Source organism: Toxotes jaculatrix, chromosome 10 (genome assembly GCF_017976425.1).
Source record: "Toxotes jaculatrix isolate fToxJac2 chromosome 10, fToxJac2.pri, whole genome shotgun sequence".
Taxonomy (NCBI): domain Eukaryota; kingdom Metazoa; phylum Chordata; class Actinopteri; family Toxotidae; genus Toxotes; species Toxotes jaculatrix.
The window spans coordinates 1,656,086-1,678,743 of record NC_054403.1 but is presented as its reverse complement, the minus strand read 5'-3'; the positions used below and the strand labels follow the sequence as shown (position 1 = coordinate 1,678,743).

General features: G+C 43.8%; 7 non-coding genes across 7 annotated transcripts; all 7 read right to left on the bottom strand.

Moving 5' to 3' along the window:
• Positions 1-111: 111 nt before the first annotated feature.
• LOC121189102 lies at positions 112-275 on the bottom strand. Its single transcript, XR_005894813.1, has one exon. It is a non-coding gene; the product is annotated as a U1 spliceosomal RNA (small nuclear RNA).
• A 1,147-nt stretch (positions 276-1,422) lies between these two features.
• On the bottom strand, positions 1,423-1,537 carry LOC121189071. Its single transcript, XR_005894787.1, has one exon. It is a non-coding gene; the product is annotated as a U5 spliceosomal RNA (small nuclear RNA).
• A 380-nt stretch (positions 1,538-1,917) lies between these two features.
• Positions 1,918-2,108, bottom strand: LOC121189028. The gene has a single exon (XR_005894761.1). It is a non-coding gene; the product is annotated as a U2 spliceosomal RNA (small nuclear RNA).
• A 578-nt stretch (positions 2,109-2,686) lies between these two features.
• Positions 2,687-2,856, bottom strand: LOC121189118. The gene has a single exon (XR_005894827.1). It is a non-coding gene; the product is annotated as a U1 spliceosomal RNA (small nuclear RNA).
• Positions 2,857-7,501: 4,645 nt separating this feature from the next.
• Positions 7,502-7,616, bottom strand: LOC121189070. Its single transcript, XR_005894786.1, has one exon. It is a non-coding gene; the product is annotated as a U5 spliceosomal RNA (small nuclear RNA).
• A 365-nt stretch (positions 7,617-7,981) lies between these two features.
• LOC121189127 lies at positions 7,982-8,172 on the bottom strand. The gene has a single exon (XR_005894835.1). It is a non-coding gene; the product is annotated as a U2 spliceosomal RNA (small nuclear RNA).
• Positions 8,173-8,750: 578 nt separating this feature from the next.
• Positions 8,751-8,914, bottom strand: LOC121189105. The gene has a single exon (XR_005894815.1). It is a non-coding gene; the product is annotated as a U1 spliceosomal RNA (small nuclear RNA).
• Positions 8,915-22,658: the final 13,744 nt, after the last annotated feature.

Sequence of the window (22,658 nt, the reverse complement as noted above, 5' to 3'; positions counted from 1 at the left end):
AAGCTGACATGTAACCCCAAATCAACAAAGCCACTTCACAAAATGGAGAGCCTTCAACAGGTTAGCACATGGGAATTCCTGACACATAGTTTTTCTTCTACACACACGCAACAGGGGAGAGCGCGAACGCAGTCCCCCACTACCAGAAATTATGCAGTCGAGAGTCCCACATTTGGGGAATTCGCAGGGGTCAGCACAGCCGTAGTGCAATGGCCGAGCCTCACCCTGGGTGAACCACCTTGTTGATCATGATATCTCCCCTGCCAGGTAAGTATGAGCTGCAGTTGGAAGAGAGCGGGTGGTGGTCACCAGGCACAGCACTCTGGCTGACGGTGCCCACAATGCATAATCCCACATTTCAGTGCCTTGAGCATCAGCTCCCCTTTGTCTGTTACGTTTATGGCTGAAAAGACACAAACACTGCTGCAAATAGGCTGCGGCGTGCGGCAAACGCGCTTTGTTGGATCTACCCATCATGCACTGCTCTGCCAAAAACAAAGGAACACTGTGTGAAATGCCACTAGTCAAGCTGTCTCTTGGGAAAGAAAGCAAAGGCCCACGTGGGACACTTTTCAAAACATTTCACTAAATGAACTAAACACTGACATGAACTACTAACATGTATGGACTTACTGAAAACCTTGGAGCTGATCTGCACTTTCCTGTGGTTTCCTCTTGTCCTTGTAACAGCAGTAGCTCCTCCCTTCCTTGTCAATAATTGTGCAGAAACATCTGAGTGCTTCTTTCTTCCTAAATCATGAGCAAGTCCTGTCCAGTCCAACTGTTTCTGCTCCTGTTTGACTTCTGAACTTGTCTCTGGCTGTGTGTCCACTTACTGCAGCCTCTGACATCAGACTGTAGAATGTTGATACATCAAAGGCATCAAAGGACAAACACTCACACATACTGGTACTTATATCTTGGTGAGGACACTCTCTGGCATAATGCATTCCCTCGCCCTAACCTCTCTCTCTTTTAGCATCTCAGACCTATGTCAGTACCTGTGCCTCTGTCAAAGAATACAAAAAAAACCCCACTAGACCTGTACACACATAAAGTCATGTATTCATCTGTGAATGTGTGTTTGATGAGTGCAAAGTGAAAATGCTGCATGAACCTTGTTTTTGTAAAAGCTTCTCTTGTTTCCTTTGCTTCTTACAACTGTATATTTTTCAAGCATCATCTGTCATATTGAAGAAATAGGTTCATTCAGTAGCGTTATTTCTTTTTTTATTGTCATCATGTACACTTTTCCTGTCTCAAAGACGCCAGCATCCCCACCAAATCCTAAAAATAAAGTATACCAACGAAATGACAACATCTAGCACGCATTTCTTCCGCAAAGGAAGAGCAAAGTCGGACAGGGGAGCTCACACTTGTGGCGCTCTACAAAGACGTTTGACTTTTCACCAACTCAAAAGGCTCAGCCATAAGGCCAAGCCAGCCAAAAATAACTTCAACTCATTGGTGTTCCTCTCCACGGAAGTCTTTAGTAAAAGGCGAAAGACTTGTGCGTTATGAAGAGAAACAAGAGTCAGAACAGGCCTGTCTCAGAGAGCAGCTGAGGACCCTAGTCGTCCCGGCTACCACCGTCGCGGTACGCCTCCCTTGGCTTGTCGCGTGCTAAATCCCAGCCTCCCCACCACCTCCAGCCTGAAAAATCCAGGCCTGGCTTTTACATGGAGACTACAAAGTCTGGGAAACCATCAGGCGTCTTCAGGGAGTCCGCGACCAATCATCGTAGCTGAGGTGCACTGTGTTGTTGAGCTGGGTTCCCTGGGTGATATCAGTAAATCAACTGACTGGTTGTGCACAATTCACTTGATAAAAACTTAGCCGCATGTTCCTTCAGCCACTGTAAAAGTTTGACTCCTAACTAAACATGTGTGTCAGACCTCGATTTTCTACAAAGCAAGATAAAGGTGCACCATTCCCGGCGGCACTGCAATGCCAGGTCGATGCGTGGAGTGAGCGGAGCAAGCTCCCTTTTCAGCTCCCTCTCCTAAAAATGGGTTTAATATGTTATCCCCATATAGGGAACATATCAGATATTAAACTGATAAGAACAGATACTACACTTGATCTTAGCCAAAAGGCCGAGAAGCGATGAGGCCTAAGCCTTTGACGTCCAAATCAAGCTCTTGGTACAACCGTCACAGTGTCGCGGTGTCCCGTTTGTAAGCCAGCTTATCAATTGCCGCCACTTAGCAACTCCGCCCATCTGTCTGCTGTGTACTTTTCCCTGCCGCTATACAAAGATGTTTGACTTTTCACCAACTCAAAAGGCTCAGCCATACGGCAAAGCCGGCCAAAAATAGCTTCAACTCATTGCTGTTCCACACCAAAGCCTAGAAATAAAACATACTAGAACAACATCTAGCACACATTTCTTCCACAAACAATTAGCAAAGTAGGACAGGAGAGCTCACACTTCATTTTGTCATGGAAAGGCCACGCCCACTTCCCCAATTCCAATGGGAACACGGGGAATTGTCATGACTAAACACGCCACTCTGTAGCGTACGCCAGAGAGCTTCTGCAGAGCAACACTGCCGCTTTGTGGACAGACTGCAAAAGCTGACATGTAACCCCAAATCAACAAAGCCACTTCACAAAATGGAGAGCCTTCAACAGGTTAGCACATGGGAATTCCTGACACATTGTGTGTTCTTCTACACGCTAGCAACATGGGAGAGCGCGAACGCAGTCCCCCACTACCAGAAATTATGCAGTCGAGATTCCCACATTTGGGGAATTCGCAGGGGTCAAGCTGTCTCTTGGGAAAGAAAGCAAAGGCCCACGTGGGACACTTTTCAAAACATTTCACTAAATGAACTAAACACTGACATGAACTACTAACATGTATGGACTTACTGAAAACCTTGGAGCTGATCTGCACTTTCCTGTGGTTTCCTCTTGTCCTTGTAACAGCAGTAGCTCCTCCCTTCCTTGTCAATAATTGTGCAGAAACATCTGAGTGCTTCTTTCTTCCTAAATCATGAGCAAGTCCTGTCCAGTCCAACTGTTTCTGCTCCTGTTTGACTTCTGAACTTGTCTCTGGCTGTGTGTCCACTTACTGCAGCCTCTGACATCAGACTGTAGAATGTTGATACATCAAAGGCATCAAAGGACAAGCACACACACACACTCACACATACTGGTACTTATATCTTGGTGAGGACACTCTCTGGCATAATGCATTCCCTCGCCCTAACCTCTCTCTCTTTTAGCATCTCAGACCTATGTCAGTACCTGTGCCTCTGTCAAAGAATACAAAAAAAAAACCACTAGACCTGTACACACATAAAGTCATGTATTCATCTGTGAATGTGTGTTTGATGAGTGCAAAGTGAAAATGCTGCATGAACCTTGTTTTTGTAAAAGCTTCTCTTGTTTCCTTTGCTTCTTAGCTATGTGGCGCCGCACCCCCAGGAGGCGGACGCCTGTTACAGCAGCTCCGGTCGTACTTGGTGTCTTTTACCTTTACTTTGTATTTATTTAGTATAGTCTTATTTTTTTATAGTATTTCTTTATTTATTGCAAACACCAAAAGGACTGCTTGGTTTTTGTGTGCTCCAGGCTCTTTCTTTTGCACTTTTGCTGCTACTCTCGTTACTTTGTAATGGAGTGTAACACGCGGTGCGGGGGCCCCATTGTTTACTCTCGCGACCAGCTGCTAGCGCTGAGTAAACCTGGGCTGCCGCAGGGAATACGGCACGAAATCCCGAAGGAGTTACGGAGGAGACGGCGTGGATGTAGAGCCGGAGTCCAGGTGAAGGCAAGGAAATGGAGACACAGGCCTGCTGTCCCTTCGATCATTATGGGGAATGTACGCTCTCTGGCTAATAAGACTGACGAGCTGGCGGCGCTGATCAAGACCCAGAGGGATTACCGCGGGTGCAGTTTGCTTTGTTTCACGGAGTCATGGCTGCACTCACACATCCCGGACACCAGCGTTGCTCTACCTGGCTTTGTGACCGTGAGGGCGGACAGAGACGTGATTGACTCCGGTAAGAAGAAGGGAGGAGGGATTGTGCTTTATGTGAACGAACGTTGGTGCAATCCCGGACATGTCCGAGTTAAAGAGCGTCTCTGTAGCCCGAATGTGGAACTTTTAGCCGTGGGACTCCGGCAATATTATTTACCAAGAGAGCTATCGTCCGCCATTGTGGTCTCTGTTTACATTCCTCCATCAGCTGATGCGGAGGCTGCCGCTGACGTCATCAGCCACACAGTATCTCGGCTACAGACTCAACAGCCAAACGCGTTCATTGTGATTACTGGGGACTTTAATCACGTGAACATGGACAGAACTTTCACGGACTTTACACAGTATGTAGACTGCCCCACCCGTGAAAACAAGACTCTGGACTTATTGTATGCTAATGCACAGGAAGCATACAGTGCCACTGCCCTCCCCCCCCTTGGCAGGTCTGACCACAACCTGGTCTTGCTGTCTCCTAAGTATGTCTCTATGGTCAGGAGGACGCCTGTGTCCAAAAGGAGTGTGAGGAGGTGGACACAGGAGGCTGAGGAGGCCCTGAAGGACTGCTTTGAGAGTACAGACTGGGACGCGCTCTGCCTGCCTCATGGAGAGGACATCAACAGCATGACAGACTGCATCACAGACTACATTAAGTTCTGTGAGGACACTGTTGTGCAATCCAGGACTGTCCGGTGTTACCCTAACAACAAGCCGTGGGTAACCAGTGACCTGAAGGCCCTGCTGAACCAGAAGAAGAGGGCCTTCAGGTCTGGAGACAGAGAGGAGATGAGGAGGGTGCAGCACCAACTCAGGGACAAGTTGAGGGAGAACAAGGACACCTACAGGAGGAAGCTGGAGGCCAAGCTCCAGCAGAACAACATGAGGGAGGTGTGGTCTGGAATGAAGAAGATCACAGGATGTGGGGGGAGGAGCAGGCTGACTGAAGGCAGCAGGGAGAGAGCTGATGAGCTGAACACCTTTTTCAACAGATTCAGCTCTCAAACGGCCCAGGTCTCCTCCACCCTTCCCCCACCACCCCCACACCTCCCCCCTCCTGCTCCCACCCCCTCACCGCCCCTCCCTCCCCCCTCTTCAGTGAGCTCACCGGACTGGACTGAAACCATCACCCCTCCCCCTGCCCTGACCCCACCCCCCTCCTTAACGCTGGAAACCTGGCAGGTGAGGAGACAGCTGGAGAAGGTCAACCTGCACAAAGCCCCTGGTCCGGACGGCATCAGCCCCAGGATCCTGAGGACCTGTGCCAGCCCGCTGTCTGCAGTCTTCCAGCACCTCTTCAACCTGAGCCTCAGTCTGGAGAGGGTGCCACACCTCTGGAAGACCTCCTGCCTGGTTCCTGTCCCCAAGAAGTCTTCTCCATCCGGCCTCAGTGATTACCGTCCAGTTGCGCTCACATCACATGTGATGAAGGTGCTGGAGAGGCTGGTGTTGGCCCACCTGAGGCCGCAGGTGAAGTCTTCTCTTGACCCCTTGCAGTTCGCCTATCAGCCACGCCTTGGGGTGGACGATGCTGTCATCTATCTGCTGCAGCGTGCTCACTCACACCTGGATGGAGGTGGAGGCACTGTGAGAATCACTTTCTTTGATTTCTCCAGTGCCTTCAACACCATCCAGCCTCTGTTGCTGGGTGGGAAGCTGCGGCTGATGGGTGTCAGTGAGTCCTCTGTCTCCTGGATCACTGACTACTTGTCAGACAGGCCACAGTTTGTCCGGCTGGGCAGTGTCCTGTCTGATGTGGTGGTGAGTGGTGTGGGAGCCCCTCAGGGCACTGTGCTCTCTCCTTTCCTGTTCACCTTATACACCAGTGACTTTCAGTACAACTCAGAGTCGTGCCATCTTCAGAAATTCTCTGATGACTCTGCTGTTGTCGGGTGTATAAGGGACGGACAGGAGGGGGAGTACAGGCGGCTGGTGGACGGATTTGTAGAGTGGGCGGGAGTGAATCACCTGCTGCTGAATGTGGACAAGACCAAGGAGATGGTGATAGACTTCAGAAGGAAGGGATCAGCTCCTCAGCCCCTCAGCATCCAGGGCAGAGACGTAGCTGCTGTAGAGGAGTACAAGTACCTGGGAGTGACCATCGACAACGGACTGAACTGGAAGACCAACAGCACAGCTGTGTACAAGAAGGCCTGCAGCAGACTCTACTTCCTGAGGAAGCTGAGGTCGTTCAACGTGTGCAGCAAGATGCTGGAAATCTTTTACCAGTCTGTTGTGGCCAGTACTCTGTTCTCCTCTGTGGTCTGCTGGGGGGGCAGCATCTCAGCCAATGACACCAACAGACTGAACAAACTGATCAGGAAGGCTGGCTCTGTCATTGGCTGCAAACAGGACTCTTTTGAAGCAGTGATGGAGAGGAGGACTCTGAACAAACTGTTATCCATCATGGATAACCCTGACCACCCTCTCCATACTGCACTGGACGGACAGCGGAGCGCCTTCTCCAAAAGGCTCAGACAGCTTCGCTGTCATAGGAACCGCTACAGGAAATCATTCCTGCCACATGCTATAGGACTGTATAACTCATCACCCCTGTGCCAGAGATAACCTGTGTTATTGCTGTTATGATGATTATGCACCTTAACCTTGTTTACAACTGTATTTCATCCTGCACTCTTATTCATTTTTATTCTTGCACATTCATATCACTGTCCTACAGTTTTACAGTCTTAATAGTTTTCATAGTTATTTATAACAATTTTTTATCTTGCACTCCTATTCATCTTATTTTGCACATTCATATTACTGTTCTATAGTTTTTACAGTTCTTATAGTTCCATAGCTGTTTATAAGAATATTTCATTCTGCACTCTTATTCCTCTCATATTGCACATTCATATTACAGTGGTATAGTTTTTATTGTTTCATTGTTGTTTATATACTTATTCATCCTGCACTCTTATTCTTCTTATATTTGCACATCCATACTACTCGACTGTTTTGGTGCACTGACTTGCTACTATGCACATTCTGGAGAATTCATTGTACTACTTTGTACATTTGTACTCTGGTTTCACAAACTTAACTTATTGTTACCGCTGACTGTCACTTATACTTAGCTTTATTTAGCTTTTTTACTGCAGATTTATGTAGGGCAAATCTCCTTATTTTCTGTACTTGTGACCATTGTACTATTGTGTTTATTACCTGTACACGGCTGCTATAACAGTTGAATTTCCCAGTTTGGGATCAATAAAGTATTTTTATCTTATCTTATCTTATCTTATCTTCTTACAACTGTATATTTTTCAAGCATCATCTGTCATATTGAAGAAATAGGTTCATTCAGTAGCGTTATTTCTTTTTTTATTGTCATCATGTACACTTTTCCTGTCTCAAAGACGCCAGCATCCCCACCAAATCCTAAAAATAAAGTATACCAACGAAATGACAACATCTAGCACGCATTTCTTCCGCAAAGGAAGAGCAAAGTCGGACAGGGGAGCTCACACTTGTGGCGCTCTACAAAGACGTTTGACTTTTCACCAACTCAAAAGGCTCAGCCATAAGGCCAAGCCAGCCAAAAATAACTTCAACTCATTGGTGTTCCTCTCCACGGAAGTCTTTAGTAAAAGGCGAAAGACTTGTGCGTTATGAAGAGAAACAAGAGTCAGAACAGGCCTGTCTCAGAGAGCAGCTGAGGACCCTAGTCGTCCCGGTACGCCTCCCTTGGCTTGTCGCGTGCTAAATCCCAGCCTCCCCACCACCTCCAGCCTGAAAAATCCAGGCCTGGCTTTTACATGGAGACTACAAAGTCTGGGAAACCATCAGGCGTCTTCAGGGAGTCCGCGACCAATCATCGTAGCTGAGGTGCACTGTGTTGTTGAGCTGGGTTCCCTGGGTGATATCAGTAAATCAACTGACTGGTTGTGCACAATTCACTTGATAAAAACTTAGCCGCATGTTCCTTCAGCCACTGTAAAAGTTTGACTCCTAACTAAACATGTGTGTCAGACCTTGATTTTCTACAAAGCAAGATAAAGGTGCACCGTTCCCGGCGGCACTGCAATGCCAGGTCGATGCGTGGAGTGAGCGGAGCAAGCTCCCTTTTCAGCTCCCTCTCCTAAAAATGTGTTTAATATGTTATCCCCATATAGGGAACATATCAGATATTAAACTGATAAGAACAGATACTACACTTGATCTTAGCCAAAAGGCCGAGAAGCGATGAGGCCCAAGCCTTTGACGTCCAAATTAAGCTCTTGGTACAACCGTCACAGTGTCGCGGTGTCCCGTTTGTAAGCCAGCTTATCAATTGCCGCCACTTAGCAACTCCGCCCATCTGTCTGCTGTGTACTTTTCCCTGCCGCTATACAAAGATGTTTGACTTTTCACCAACTCAAAAGGCTCAGCCATACGGCAAAGCCGGCCAAAAATAGCTTCAACTCATTGCTGTTCCACACCAAAGCCTAGAAATAAAACATACTAGAACAACATCTAGCACACATTTCTTCCACAAACAATTAGCAAAGTAGGACAGGAGAGCTCACACTTCATTTTGTCATGGAAAGGCCACGCCCACTTCCCCAATTCCAATGGGAACACGGGGAATTGTCATGACTAAACACGCCACTCTGTAGCGTACGCCAGAGAGCTTCTGCAGAGCAACACTGCCGCTTTGTGGACAGACTGCAAAAGCTGACATGTAACCCCAAATCAACAAAGCCACTTCACAAAATGGAGAGCCTTCAACAGGTTAGCACATGGGAATTCCTGACACATTGTGTGTTCTTCTACACGCTAGCAACATGGGAGAGCGCGAACGCAGTCCCCCACTACCAGAAATTATGCAGTCGAGATTCCCACATTTGGGGAATTCGCAGGGGTCAGCACAGCCGTAGTGCAATGGCCGAGCCTCACCCTGGGTGAACCACCTTGTTGATCATGGTATCTCCCCTGCCAGGTAAGTATGAGCTGCAGTTGGAAGAGAGCGGGTGGTGGTCACCAGGCACAGCACTCTGGCTGACGGTGCCCACAATGCATAATCCCACATTTCAGTGCCTTGAGCATCAGCTCCCCTTTGTCTGTTACATTTATGGCTGAAAAGACACAAACACTGCTGCAAATAGGCTGCGGCGTGCAGCAAACGCGCTTTGTTGGATCTACCCATCATGCACTGCTCTGCCAAAAACAAAGGAACACTGTGTGAAATGCCACTAGTCAAGCTGTCTCTTGGGAAAGAAAGCAAAGGCCCACGTGGGACACTTTTCAAAACATTTCACTAAATGAACTAAACACTGACATGAACTACTAACATGTATGGACTTACTGAAAACCTTGGAGCTGATCTGCACTTTCCTGTGGTTTCCTCTTGTCCTTGTAACAGCAGTAGCTCCTCCCTTCCTTGTCAATAATTGTGCAGAAACATCTGAGTGCTTCTTTCTTCCTAAATCATGAGCAAGTCCTGTCCAGTCCAACTGTTTCTGCTCCTGTTTGACTTCTGAACTTGTCTCTGGCTGTGTGTCCACTTACTGCAGCCTCTGACATCAGACTGTAGAATGTTGATACATCAAAGGACAAACACTCTCTCTCTCTCTCTCTCTCTCTCTCTCTCTCATACACACACACATTCTTGTAGTATATAGTTATATTATATATATATAGTTGTGATGACACATGTTGCCATAAGTCATTCCCTTGCCCCTTAACCTAACCTTAACCATCATAACTGAAAGCCTAACTCTAACCAAAACATAACCCATACTAATGATATTGAACCTCCTCAAAAATACCAAATGAATTACAACAATAAGCACTCAGGACCATTCAGCTGGGTTGGTGAATTCAGCACCAAGGACAGCAGCAGCTGAACTGTACACAACTACATGTACTAACACACAGCAAATTCACAAAGTACTAAAATCTGGAGTCAGGCAAAAAAGTGTGAAAGAGTTACATTTCTGGAGTTTATTTTATAACTCTGACTACAGTTTGTGTTAAGGTGTACACCCAGGCCGAGTTGAATTTTGGAGTTTATTCCCTGGTGTTCAGGATCTGGTTTTAACTCTGCCCCTGGAATTCACGACACATTTTATCGCGGCATGAGCAGCACAAGGAACGTCGTCACAAGGCTGGTAAGAGCATGATTTTTATCAGAAAGTACTTTAAATGTGTGATATTTTGTCATTGTTCTCACTTTATCTACTGTCATTTAAAAATTCATAGTTTGCTTCACTTATATTTTGAGAGATTTGTATGTGATTGTATTGTGAGAAGTGGATGATAAGAATTCCAAAGTACAGTATTTAATCAGTTCATATTAAGCTGTATGTGTTGTCTGCATTTCAGACCTCCCATCTACTGAAGCATCTATGAACCTGGCTGATCGTTCAGACCTGACAGAATATGTGACCCTCACTACTTGTGGTAAGCAGAGTTATAGGTAATGGTAATGTTTTGTCTTGAGACAGGTAATATCCAGCCAGGTCTGTGATATAGTTTTAATGTGCTGGACTTTAGATTTTATTTGCCTTATACTTGTGTGTGTGTGTGATCTTCAGATCTAAGTGTCCTGCAGCAAGGGTGTGAAGGCTCCTCCTCTCCAAGTCTGACAGATACACTGTCAGTCTCAAGCACTTTAAGCAGAGACACAAGTAATTCTGGATGCCAGCCTTTGATGGACAGTGTGCTTGCAGAAAATGTAATTGTTTTCCAGCTTGTTTACAACAAGATTTTAATCCTTATTTGACATAATTCCTAAAAAATGCAAGTAATATGTACATGTATGAGATGAATGTATTTGCTTACAACATAGATCTAAGAGTAGTTGTAAATAGTTTATAATGTTTTCTTTTTTAGAAATTGGAGAAAATTCTTACTTCAAAACTAGCAGAGATGACTGTGATTAAAGAGTATGAAGAGACTGGAAGTTTGAAAGATTCCACCACACAGTTACTCTTTCAGGAACACTGAAACATGATATTCAAAGCAACGAAGACTTTCTTGAGTGGTGCATGAAGACAAATCCAAAAGCACCGCTTCATCCCAGAGTAGAGTGGAGCTAAAAGGAGGTCCCACATCATCCAGAACATATGATGATCAGCCAATCAGAGATGAATGCATGGAAGCCATATCTCTCCTTCACCACAAAGCTGATCCTGACTTAGAGTCCCAGAAGATGAGAGAAACCTTCTACTACCGTCAGCAGATTCTTCATGACCCACAGCGGTCATTTTTTAGTGAAAATATTGGTTTATTTTAAACATTTGAAAATGTTTTTCTCTTTTTATTTAGATTTTGCAAGACTTCTCACTGATGTTTGGAGCAGAGGTTGATGTTTGGAGCAGAGGTTGCTTCAAACATGCGTCTCTCTTAAAACAACAACTGAAAGCTGCTCTGAATGAAGGATCTGACACTGCTGATGAAGCAGGTACAGTTATCATCAGAATAGTAATGCAGTTATGTGAGTCGTCCAACAGTCATGAATTTATTGTGTTTTTATTGATTTATTTTACAAAAGCATCTGAGTCTAAATAGGCCACTTAAGTCTGCAGTTAAGATTCAATGTGAGGGCTGAACATTGCTTTGCTCTCCAGCACAGATTTATAATGACTGGGCCATTAATAGTTGTTATTTGTGTATATGTTTAAAACTCCAAGCCCTGTACACTCTTAGCAACCCTAAACACCAACTTCAACTTTACAAAAAGTACCACAGAAAGGGGGGTCCAAACAACTCCTTAAACTCTGAAACGTGCTCCTAAACACTTGGGGGATCACTTTTGGCCTCTCACACTTAGGCAAATTTTCACGCTCCCAACTCACTTATATGGAGGAACTTCAAATGCTCATAACTCTGGAACCCTAAGTCCTAGAGACTCAAGGGTGGTACCGTTGGACTCGGGGTACCCACAAATGGGGGGGTAGGACAAGGTCCCATGTCTCTATCTTGTTCCCCTGACAATCGGTTAAAACTGACCCTGGTTAAAACCCCAAATTTTCACTCTCCCAACTCCCTTATTTGAGGGAACTTCAAATGCTCATAACTCCAGAACCCTAAGTCCTAGAGACTCAAGGGTGGTACCGTTGGACTCGGGGTACACACAAATGGGGGGGTAGGACAAGGTCCCATGTCTCTATCTTACTCCCCTGAGAATCGGTCAAAACAGACCCTGGTTAAGATCATAGTAAAACCATTAGAACAATGCACAGAACAATATCATAAACACACTACTTAATATATATAATGAGTGTAAAAGTACTTTTCACTCTGTCCCCAGAGTAGGACAGCAACATGGCTTCTCTTCTGGTGCTGCTTCATCTTCTCACTCCACAACCAGCTGGAAGAAAGCGTCCCACAAAGATCAGCGTCAGAGAGGCAACGGATCATCTGGTAAAATTTCAGAAGGTTTGTCAAAACTTCCAAATACTGTAGATGTTGCTGAGTTTTAGAAACACATTTTTGTAAACATATTTCTCTTGTTTCAGTCATCCCAAAGCCTTGAGGATCATCTCCTGACCACTGAAGGAACCCATCAGCCATATCTTCTTACCACAGAAACTTCAAAGACCCAGGTTTTCACCTTTTATATTGTCTTGGACAAAAAGCTTCTGTCATGTCAGTCATGTACATCCTTTGGTGCTTTTGATGAGCTGTTCAAGTCACATTTTGTTTTCGGTGTGAAGTATGATGACGCTCTCTCCAGCCTGTTTACATTTTTGCAGACAGAGTAAAAGAGCTCAGAGCAAAGCTGTTAAACAAACCATAAGTAGCTTATTTAGCCAAAATGTTGAGATGTTTCCTCTGTAATTCATCCTTTGGTTCAGTGTTGCTTTTGTTCAGGAACCTCAAATGAATTCATGCCATGTATCCAGGTAAAAGTCTCTCTAGTTATTGTGGATTCAGGAGACATCTCATTAAGATCCACAGCTCCATTGATAACACAAGTGTGTCTAACCAGATCCCTTTCAACAACGACACAGAGACAGTAAACAATTCTCAGTCTGTAACTGATGAAATACTTCATCTCATTTCCAAAATACTGAAGCAGCTCCTTCAGGTTCTACTCACAACAAAGACGTGTGCTTCAGTTATAGCCAAGCTTTTGTGGAGTGGTGAACCAAATACTGTAGTTCTTTATACAACTGAATCTCTTCACCTTGATTCTGAAGCCATCGTCTGTCACACAGTGGGTGAAATGCTGTGGAGCTGAGTATCGTGTTGGACTCTTTGTGTGCACTGGTGCTGATGAAAACATGAACCATTGTTCAGCAAAATAACATCAATCATTTTGCACAAAGTGTTTTTGTTTTGATTGAGCATGAAACTTGTTTCCATGATCACTTCCATGCTTTCCAAGTGAGTGACACTACACAGAGTGAACTGATTCTAGAAAGGGAGAGATTAAGATATTTCAAATGGTTTGATGCTCAGATGTCATATGGTTGTGATTCATAATGTTATGTTGTATCAGACAGTTGCATAAAATTATTTCTAATCTCAATTTAATGAGTTCTCTTACTGTTTTATACTTGAACTGTAAAGTGAGTAGTCGTCTACCTCAAGTTACACAATGCACCACAGAGAAATGTGTCAGTTTTTTATACATTTGCAGACATTTTATTATGCAGTAATGTGTTGTTTACAGTGTTTTGTACAACTTCACAAATGTTTTTCATTGGCATTATTTGCTGCCTGTGTGCTGTTAAATTTTACAGTTTTAAGGCAGCAATTAATTCAAAGTGTCATGTGTTGAACTTTTAAATGTATTTGCACAAATAAAAGCAAAAAAAAAAAAAATCATCAGGATGGTGTTTGGTGGTCATTTTCCCATAAAACTAAATGATATAATAAATGAATAAATTTTAATTCTAAAAAGTGTAAATAAAACACATTTTGAGTGTTAGGTGTCAACACTGGAGAAGAGTTTATATCGAAAATAACTACATTTTAGAGTCACACTCAGTGAGGGATGAGTATTTTAACTCCAGGAGCAGTTCAAGTTAACTCTGTTTCAGAGTTAAAAATTCAGCTCCAGGAACAGAGTTATTTTAACTCTGCCACAGAGTCTATTCAATGGTCACACATGTTCACTCAGACTGAGCTGATTTTAACTCACACAGAGTTTATTCCAGAGGCTAAAATTAGCTGTGTGTGCAGTATTTCCAGCTTTACTCATGAACTTGTACAAAAATAAACACTTCTGTAGTGATGAAGAAAAGTGTCCATGTAACATTTAGGGCTTGACCATGGTTCCTGGCCCCTAAACAGAGGAGGAGCAGAGAAAATGTGGGCCAATAGGAGCTGTTTTAGGGTACTGAGTAAAGTTGATCATTTTGAATGTGATTTCCAGAAATGTCATCTCTATATTGTTTCCAAACCTCTTTGCACTCACCCCACCAGGGATGGCAGCTGAGATGTTCAGATAAACAGAAGTGAACCATGAAGCACGTGCTGGGTTAAACATCATCACTGGCTGACAGATGAAGTCCAGGGTAAGAAAGTTGAGAGCAGAGGAGGAACTAATTCAGAAAGTGTAATATTAAAGAGAGCAGTGGTGGAGGAAGTACTGAAGCTTAGTACTAAAGTAAAAGCACAAATATATAAGTATTTTTTAAAGTAAAAGTACTCACGCAATGGGTTGTCTTAGTGTTGGGGCTGTGCCATATATATATATATATATATATATATATTATTATTATTATTATTTTATTTATTTATATATTTTTTTAATTACTTTATTGATCCCTCCTGGGGAAATTACTCTCTGCATTTTACCAAGGGGGGAGTTGTAGGTTTCAGCAGTGAGGATCACTTCCTCTTTCAAAAAGCTGCAGTTCCTCGGCTGCCACTGGGGGCTGCTCCAGAAGTGAGCAGTTCTCCATTGACCCTCATGTTAAAATAGCCAACTTTACAGCCTAAAAAAACATATTTACAGCCTGGTACATTTTTTGTTTTTGGTCTCTATTGGTCTCTATTACTGTTTATGTCATTCCAATAACATGTTATACTATAATGCAGTTTGTAGTATAATTGAATTATTATATCTGAAGAAAGGCTCCATTGTTTTTTCCAGTTTAAATGTTCTTCCTGCCTCAGTTTGTGAATTTGTTCCTGTACAAGTTCCAGTCATGTTCTCACATGAATGAAATGGCAAATCACAAAATTCACCAGCCTCAGCCAATCAGAAAATTGGATTCAATGTTATCTGCAGTACCAGAGTGTGTTCAATAGGGGGAACTCTAGAGCACTGGCTGACACACACAGCTCTGTTTACACTAATGTGGACATCTTCTGAAACATATACAGATCGTTCATTGGGACTAAAGAAGAAGAAGTATAGTGAATAATAATATATGTATTGTGTACTTTGTACAGCAGACACATAATGATGCCTCAACTTACTGCATAACTCTGAACCTCCAAGATCTGCTTCATCACACCACATGATGGAGCTGATTAATCTGATTTATCACTTTGGGTTCAGCATCTGTGAATGAATAAAAAAAGACAAAGTCCAAGTGGAGGGTGGAGGAGGTGGAGGAGTCTCAGTGTGTCTGCAGAGACTGTGTAGAAGGACAGAGCAGCAGCAGAGCAGTCCAGATACACTGATGATTCTCTTTCAGATCCAGAGGAACACACAGGGATGATGGTGGACTTGACAGTGGAGCTGTTCTCAGAGCAGTTCAGACTGCAGCACTGAGAGTCTTCTCCACTTCTTCTGGTTCCTCTGTCAGTCACTGCTGGATGAAGCTCTCCTCTCCACTCTACCTCCCAGTAACATGGACCAATCAGAGCCTCTCTACACACAAGCTGCTGCTGCTTCAACCTCTCTGGATCATCAGGACACAGCTCGTCCTCTCTCAACACACACACCGTCCTCTTCACTCTGTCCTTTAGAAAGATCACTACCTCCATCTGTTGAGAGAAGAAGACAGACAACAGAGGTGATAAATCAGTGTTTACAGAGACTCACTTCATCAGCTGTCAGTCACTGATGCAGCACATCCAGTATAAAGAGCAGCAGGGACTTCAGTCCTGTTCAGAGCAGAAGTGGAGCAGCTGTGTAGTGTAGCAGCTTCCTCTCAGCTCTCATGTTAACGTATTGGAGTGAAGACACTGAGCTGGAACTTTTAGCATCAAGTCTGTTTACTCTGAACATTTCACTCAAGTCCACAGTGGAAATAAACTGCTGAGTCATGAAGCTCCATTACTGCACAAACAGTTTAGTGATGGATTCACTGCTGTTACATGTCAACTCATTGTCAGGGCAGGGTAGGTCGTGGAGTGGACACAGGCGCAGAGTCAGAGTTAGGGATAACCAGAAAAACGGTTTAATCAGTCCGGGTTTGATACACGTGCAATCAGTCCAATAAGGCAGAGGTACAATAGGGAGAAGGCAAACTCGAAATCCAAAATCCAAGCAAAGGTCAAACAATAGGCATCACGAGCGCAACAAGAAACGCTGGAAAGCTTGGTAGGAACGCAAGTAACACACAAGACAATCTGGCAAAGAGTGCAGGGAGGACGGGGACTAAATATGTCAGGGGCGGGGAGACAATTACACACAGGTGAAACATATTAAGGGAGGAAGGGTAATCAGGAGGTGTGAGGCACACACGGGGAGAGGGAAGTCAAGACACCTGAAATGAGAGGAAGAACCGTGAACAACAGGAAACTCAAGCATTGCCAAAATAAAACAGGAAACACTAAATAAACAATAAAGCCGCTCTGGCTGACACTCATGTTCCATTTAAAGAAAGAGTCTCTGTGTGTTGATGAACATCTGATCTGCTTCTGAAATATCAGCTGACAAATAAACATGGAGGCTGTCACTGAAAGTATCTGACAGATGGACAGATATACAGATGTGATCACTGGACTTCAGCAGAGGTTCTGCTCTGTATCAGACCACATGCTGACAAAATGTCATGATGCTTCTCTGAAATCAGAGCCAGTGATTTGCAGGCTGCAGTCAGACTGATCTCAGAGCTGTGACAAAGATCAAACTCATCAATTCTTTAGTGTTGAAATGAGACAACAAACAGTTTCAGATCAGATTTGATGCTACGACACTTTGATGAATGAGGACCACTGTCTCTACACATCTTGTGAGGCTGTCAGCTGTAATCCAGCTCTACTTCCTGTGGACATGAACACAACAACAGTCGTCTTCACATCACCTCAAACACACAATCAGGCTTGTGTCTGATCTGATTGGCTGACCGCTGTCTGTCTCTCTGTTTTTCTGTCCAATCCTGAAGCCTGTCCCCGTTCTCCTCTCACAGCTTCAATGAGGAAAGCAGCCATTGAGAAGGTTGGAGGTTTACAGGAGACACTGGATCTTTGCTTTGATACGAACTGTGTTTAGGACAATACTGATGAAAGCAGCATGGACTGACTCCAACCCTCTACTGACCTCAGAGTCTCCAGTCCACAGTCTGGACTCTGCACAAGATCAGACAGATCCATCAGGTCTGAATCCTGCAGCTTGTTGTTACTCAGGTCCAGGTGTCTCAGATGGGAGGGGTTGGACTTCAGAGCTGAGGCCAGAGAAGCACAGCTGATCTCTGACAAACTGCAGGAACTCAGTCTGAATAAAGAATAAATCATGTGGATAAAAATCATTTCTAATCCAATCAGATATGTCCTAATCAATGAGCTTTCACTAACATGAGTAGAGGGGCTTTGTCCTTCTCTTATTGTGGATCATCATAATGTCAGCCTTCTACACACATCATCCAAATGTCACCACAACATTCATACAACTGACAGCGACAAATACAAATGGGTGAGTTCTGAAGGTTTCATTGAAGTCAACAGACATTATTCATGACAACTGACTGAAATGAAGTGAAACTGAAGGAATAATTCTTAGTCTGAGAGAAGAAAAAGACACAATATGGAACAACAGTTCTTTCAAATCTAAATCATTGACTCACTCATTCATTCATTCATTCAAGATGAATGGATTCAAGTTCTGGATGAAGATAAACCAGGTTCAGTTGTGGATTAAAGATATAAGATCTACAACAGTAACAGACAGTGAACTGACCTCAGAGTCTCCAGTCTACAGTGTGGACTCTCCAGAAAACCACACAGCAGCTTCACTCCTGAATCCTGCAGCTTGTTGTTCCTCAGGTTCAGGTGTCTCAGATGGGAGGGGTTGGACTTCAGAGCTGAGGCCAGAGAAGCACAGCTGATCTCTGACAAACTGCAGGACCACAATCTGAATAAAGAATAAATCATGTGGATAAAAATCATTTCTAATCCAATCAGATATGTCCTAATCAATGAGCTTTCACTAACATGAGTGGAGGGATTTTGTCCTTCTCTTATTGTGGATCATCATAATGTCAGTCTCCTACACACATCATCCAAATGTCACCACAACATTCATACAACTTCATACAACTGACAGCGACAAATACGAGTGTGAGTTCTGAAGGTTTCATTGAAGTCAACAGACATTATTCATGACAACTGACTGAAATGAAGAGAAACTGAAGGAATAATTCTTAGTCTGAGAAAAGAAAAAGTCACAATGTGGAACAACAACTATTTCAAATCTCATTCATTCATTCATTCATTCATTCAAGCTGAATGGATTCAAGTCCTGGATGAAGATAAACCAGGTTCAGTTGTGGATTAAAGATATAAGATCTACAACAGTAACAGACAGTGAACTGACCTCAGAGTCTCCAGTCTACAGTGTGGACTCTCCAGAAAACCACACAGCAGCTTCACTCCTGAATCCTGCAGCTTGTTGTTACTCAGGTCCAGGTCTCTCAGATGGGATGGGTTGGACTTCAGAGCTGAGGCCATAGAAGCACAGCTGATCTCTGACAAACTGCAGGAACTCAATCTGAATAAAGAATAAATCATGTGGATAAAAATCATTTCTAATCCAATCAGATATGTCCTAATCAATGAGCTTTCACTAACATGAGTAGAGGGACTTTGTCCTTCTCTTATTGTGGATCATCATAATGTCAGCCTTCTACACACATCATCCAAATGTCACCACAACATTCATACAACTATTCATGTAAACACAGATTCATGACATGCTGCTGAGCTCAGTCAAGTCTGGAATTAGAAGATAAAGCTCAAATCAGACATGTTGGACTAAAAACTGACTTTGATTCACCACTGAAATGGATCAAACTTCAAATGTTCAGTCCTGATCCAGGATGTCCAAAATGTCTTACTTGGTCCTGGTCTCTATCCTGCAGATCAGCTCAGTTAATCCACAACTAAACACATATTCAACTGAACAACAACTATTTGAGCCCAAATTACAGATGGATTTAATGGAAAACTTTGGAAAATGCTCAGCAGCAAAGTCACATACACACAATGTAACACTATTACTTTTATAAATAATAACAATAACTACAATAATAATAACAACAACAACAACAACAATAATAATAATAATAATGCATGGTTAGCTCAGTTGGTAGAGCATGAGACTCAATCTCTCAGCGTTGTGGGTTTGAATCCCACTCCGGGCGGCACCACCTCCCATGGGCTCACCACCCGTGGAGGTGCCATAGGACTTTGGTGCATTGTGGACTGGGTGGCAGCTGCCCCCGCGACCTGGGCCTGGACCCAGATAAGCAGCAGATGATGACATGACATAATAATAATAATAATAATACAGTTTATTTGTTGGTGTCTTTCCAAACACACAGCAACAGTTTACAATACAACAAGATTTGCAGTTAATGGACTGACACGCCAAACCAACAGAGTGGTCCTTTAAGTCTTTGCTCACACACACACAAACACGGACACACACACACACACACACACACACACACACACACTGACATTAGTCCTGACACTTCATTGAAATGAACTTCAAAGGAAAGAAGAGTTTTTTCTTCAGCAAGTGTTTTTCAATTGATTTGTACAAATATTAGTTCTGAGGATCTTCTGTATATAGTTGTGATAAAAATGGTCACATTATGGATAAGAAAAAGTCACAATATGGAACAACAAGTATTTCAAATCTCATTCATTCATTAATTTAAAATCAATGGATTTGAGTTCTGGATGAAGATAAACAAGGTTCAGTTGTGGATTAAACATATAAGATCTACAACAGTAACAGACAGTGAACTGACCTGAGAGTCTCCAGGGTACAGTGTGGACTCTTCAGTCCAGCAGACAGAAGTTTCACCCCTGAATCCTGTAGGTTATTGCTACTCAGGTCCAGGTGTCTCAGACTAGAGGACTGGGAGCTGAGAACTGAGGACAGAGCTTCACAGCTTCTCTCTGAGAGGTTACAGCTGCTCAGTCTGAGGAGGAAACAATGAAGAGAAAGTCAAATAACATTTGTGTTGAAAGGACAATCAAAGGAACAAAACTCTCAGTTTGCTCTGCAGCTCACAGCAAACTAACAGACCTGCATTTGAAAACTGGGCCAAACATTAAACACATATTTGTTGAGTGAAGCAGAAATATCAGCTCTTTATCCACCTGCTAACCAATGAGGAGTTTCTACATTGATGATCATCTTTCATTGGCTCTGATTCAAATCCTTCCTGTTTTATTCTCAACAAGTTGGAGACATGACAGTTAAATATGACACAATCAGTAATAAACAGATATGTAGAGTCAAGGCCGTAAGTATTTGGACAGTTAGACATGATATGTTATTTGGGATCTCAGCACATTCACTTTAAAATATAATAATGGATACTACAGTCAATGACTGCAAAGGATTTTACACTAAATATTAAATCTGTTTGTTTCACTTCATGTGTATTTGTCCAGTTACTTCTGAACCACTAAAAGGGCTGAATCTCCCACACAGTTCTTTCTATACTGATGTCAACCTGCTCAAATTAAAGCTGAGACTTGGCTCTTTAATGTAGGATCCATTGTTTTAATTCAGATTCAATGTGATGAAGCTCAGACCTCAGAGATGATGGAAGGAATTAAAGAAGAGAGGAATTTATTTTCCCTCCTGCTGAATAAAATAGCAAAGTCTTTATATAATGATGAATAAATCCAACTATCTATACACTTACAGAGCTTTGTTAGAGGCTTTGACAACTGGCAGCAGCTTCAGAAGAGCCTCCTCTGAAGCAGAGTATTTCTTCAGGTCAAACACATCCAGATCTTTTTCTGATGACAGTAAGATGAAGACCAGAGCTGACCATTGAGCAGGAGACAGTTCATCTGTGGAGAGACGTCCTGAACTCAGGGACTGTTGGATCTGCTCCACTAGAGAACGATCATTCAGTTCATTCAGACAGTGGAACAGGTTGATGCTTTGCTCTGCAGAGGGAGTCTTTTCAATCTTCTTCTTGATGTACTGGACTGTTCGCTGATTGGTCTGTGAGACACTTACTGTCTGTGTCAGCAGACCTTGTAGGAGAGTCTGATTGGTCTGCAGTGAAAGACCCAGGAGGAAGCGAAGGAACAAGTCCAGGTGTCCATTTGGACTCTGTAAGGCCTTGTCCACAGCACTCTGGTAGAGCTGTGATGGTAGCTGTGATTTGTAACCGAACAGTTCAAACCTGTTGGAGGTTGATTGTTGTTCTGACAGCAGATTGACTCCAGACTTGATGAAGGTCAGATGGACATGAAGAGCAGCCAGAAACTCCTGAAGACTCAGATGGACGAAGCAGAACACCTTGTCCTGGTACAGTCCTCTCTCCTCTTTAAAGACCTGTGTGAACACTCCTGAGTACACTGAGGCTGCTCTGATATCGATGCCACACTCTGTCAGGTCTGATTCATAGAAGATCAGGTTTCCTTTCTGCAGCTGCTCAAAAGCCAGTTTTCCCAGAGACTCAATCATCTTCCTGGTCTCTGGACTCCAGTGTGGATCTGTCTCAGCTCCTCCATCATACTTAACATTCTTCAGTTTGGACTGAACCACCAGGAAGTGGATGTACATCTCAGTCAGGGTCTTGGGCAGCCCTCCTCCCTCTCTGGTTTTTAACACATCCTCCAGAACTGTAGCAGTGATCCAGCAGAAGACCGGGATGTGGCACATGATGTGGAGGCTTCGTGAAGTCTTGATGTGGGAGATGATCCTTCTGGCCTGCTCCTCCTCTCTGAACCTCTTCCTGAAGTACTCGTCCTTCTGTGGGTCAGTGAAGCCTCTGACCTCTGTCACCATGTCAACACACTCAGGAGGGATCTGATTGGCTGCTGCAGGTCTTGTGGTTATCCAGAGGCGAGCGGAGGGAAGCAGTTTCCCCCTGATGAGGTGGATCCACTGAGGTGGACTCTGTAACATCAGTCAGGATCTCAGTGTTGTGGAAGTCCAGAGGAAGTCGACACTCATCCAGACCGTCAAAGATGAACAGAACCTGGACCTCTTCAAACCTGCAGAGTCCTGCTTCTTTGGTTTCAGTAAAGAAGTGATGAACAAGTTCCACCAAGCTGAACTTTTTCTCTTTCAGCACATTCAGCTCTCTGAACGTGAATGGAAATGTCAAGTGTATGTCCTGGTTGGCTTTGTCTTCAGCCCAGTCCAGAGTCAACTTCTGTGTTAAGACTGTTTTCCCAATGCCAGCCACTCCCTTTGTCATCACTGTTCTGATTGGTCCATCTCTTCCAGGTGAGGCTTTAAAGATGTCTTCTTGTCTGATGCTTGTTTCTGGTCTGGCTGGTTTCCTGGATGCTGTTTCAATCTGTCTGACCTCATGTTCATCATTGACCTCTCCAGTCCCTCCCTCTGTGATGTAGAGCT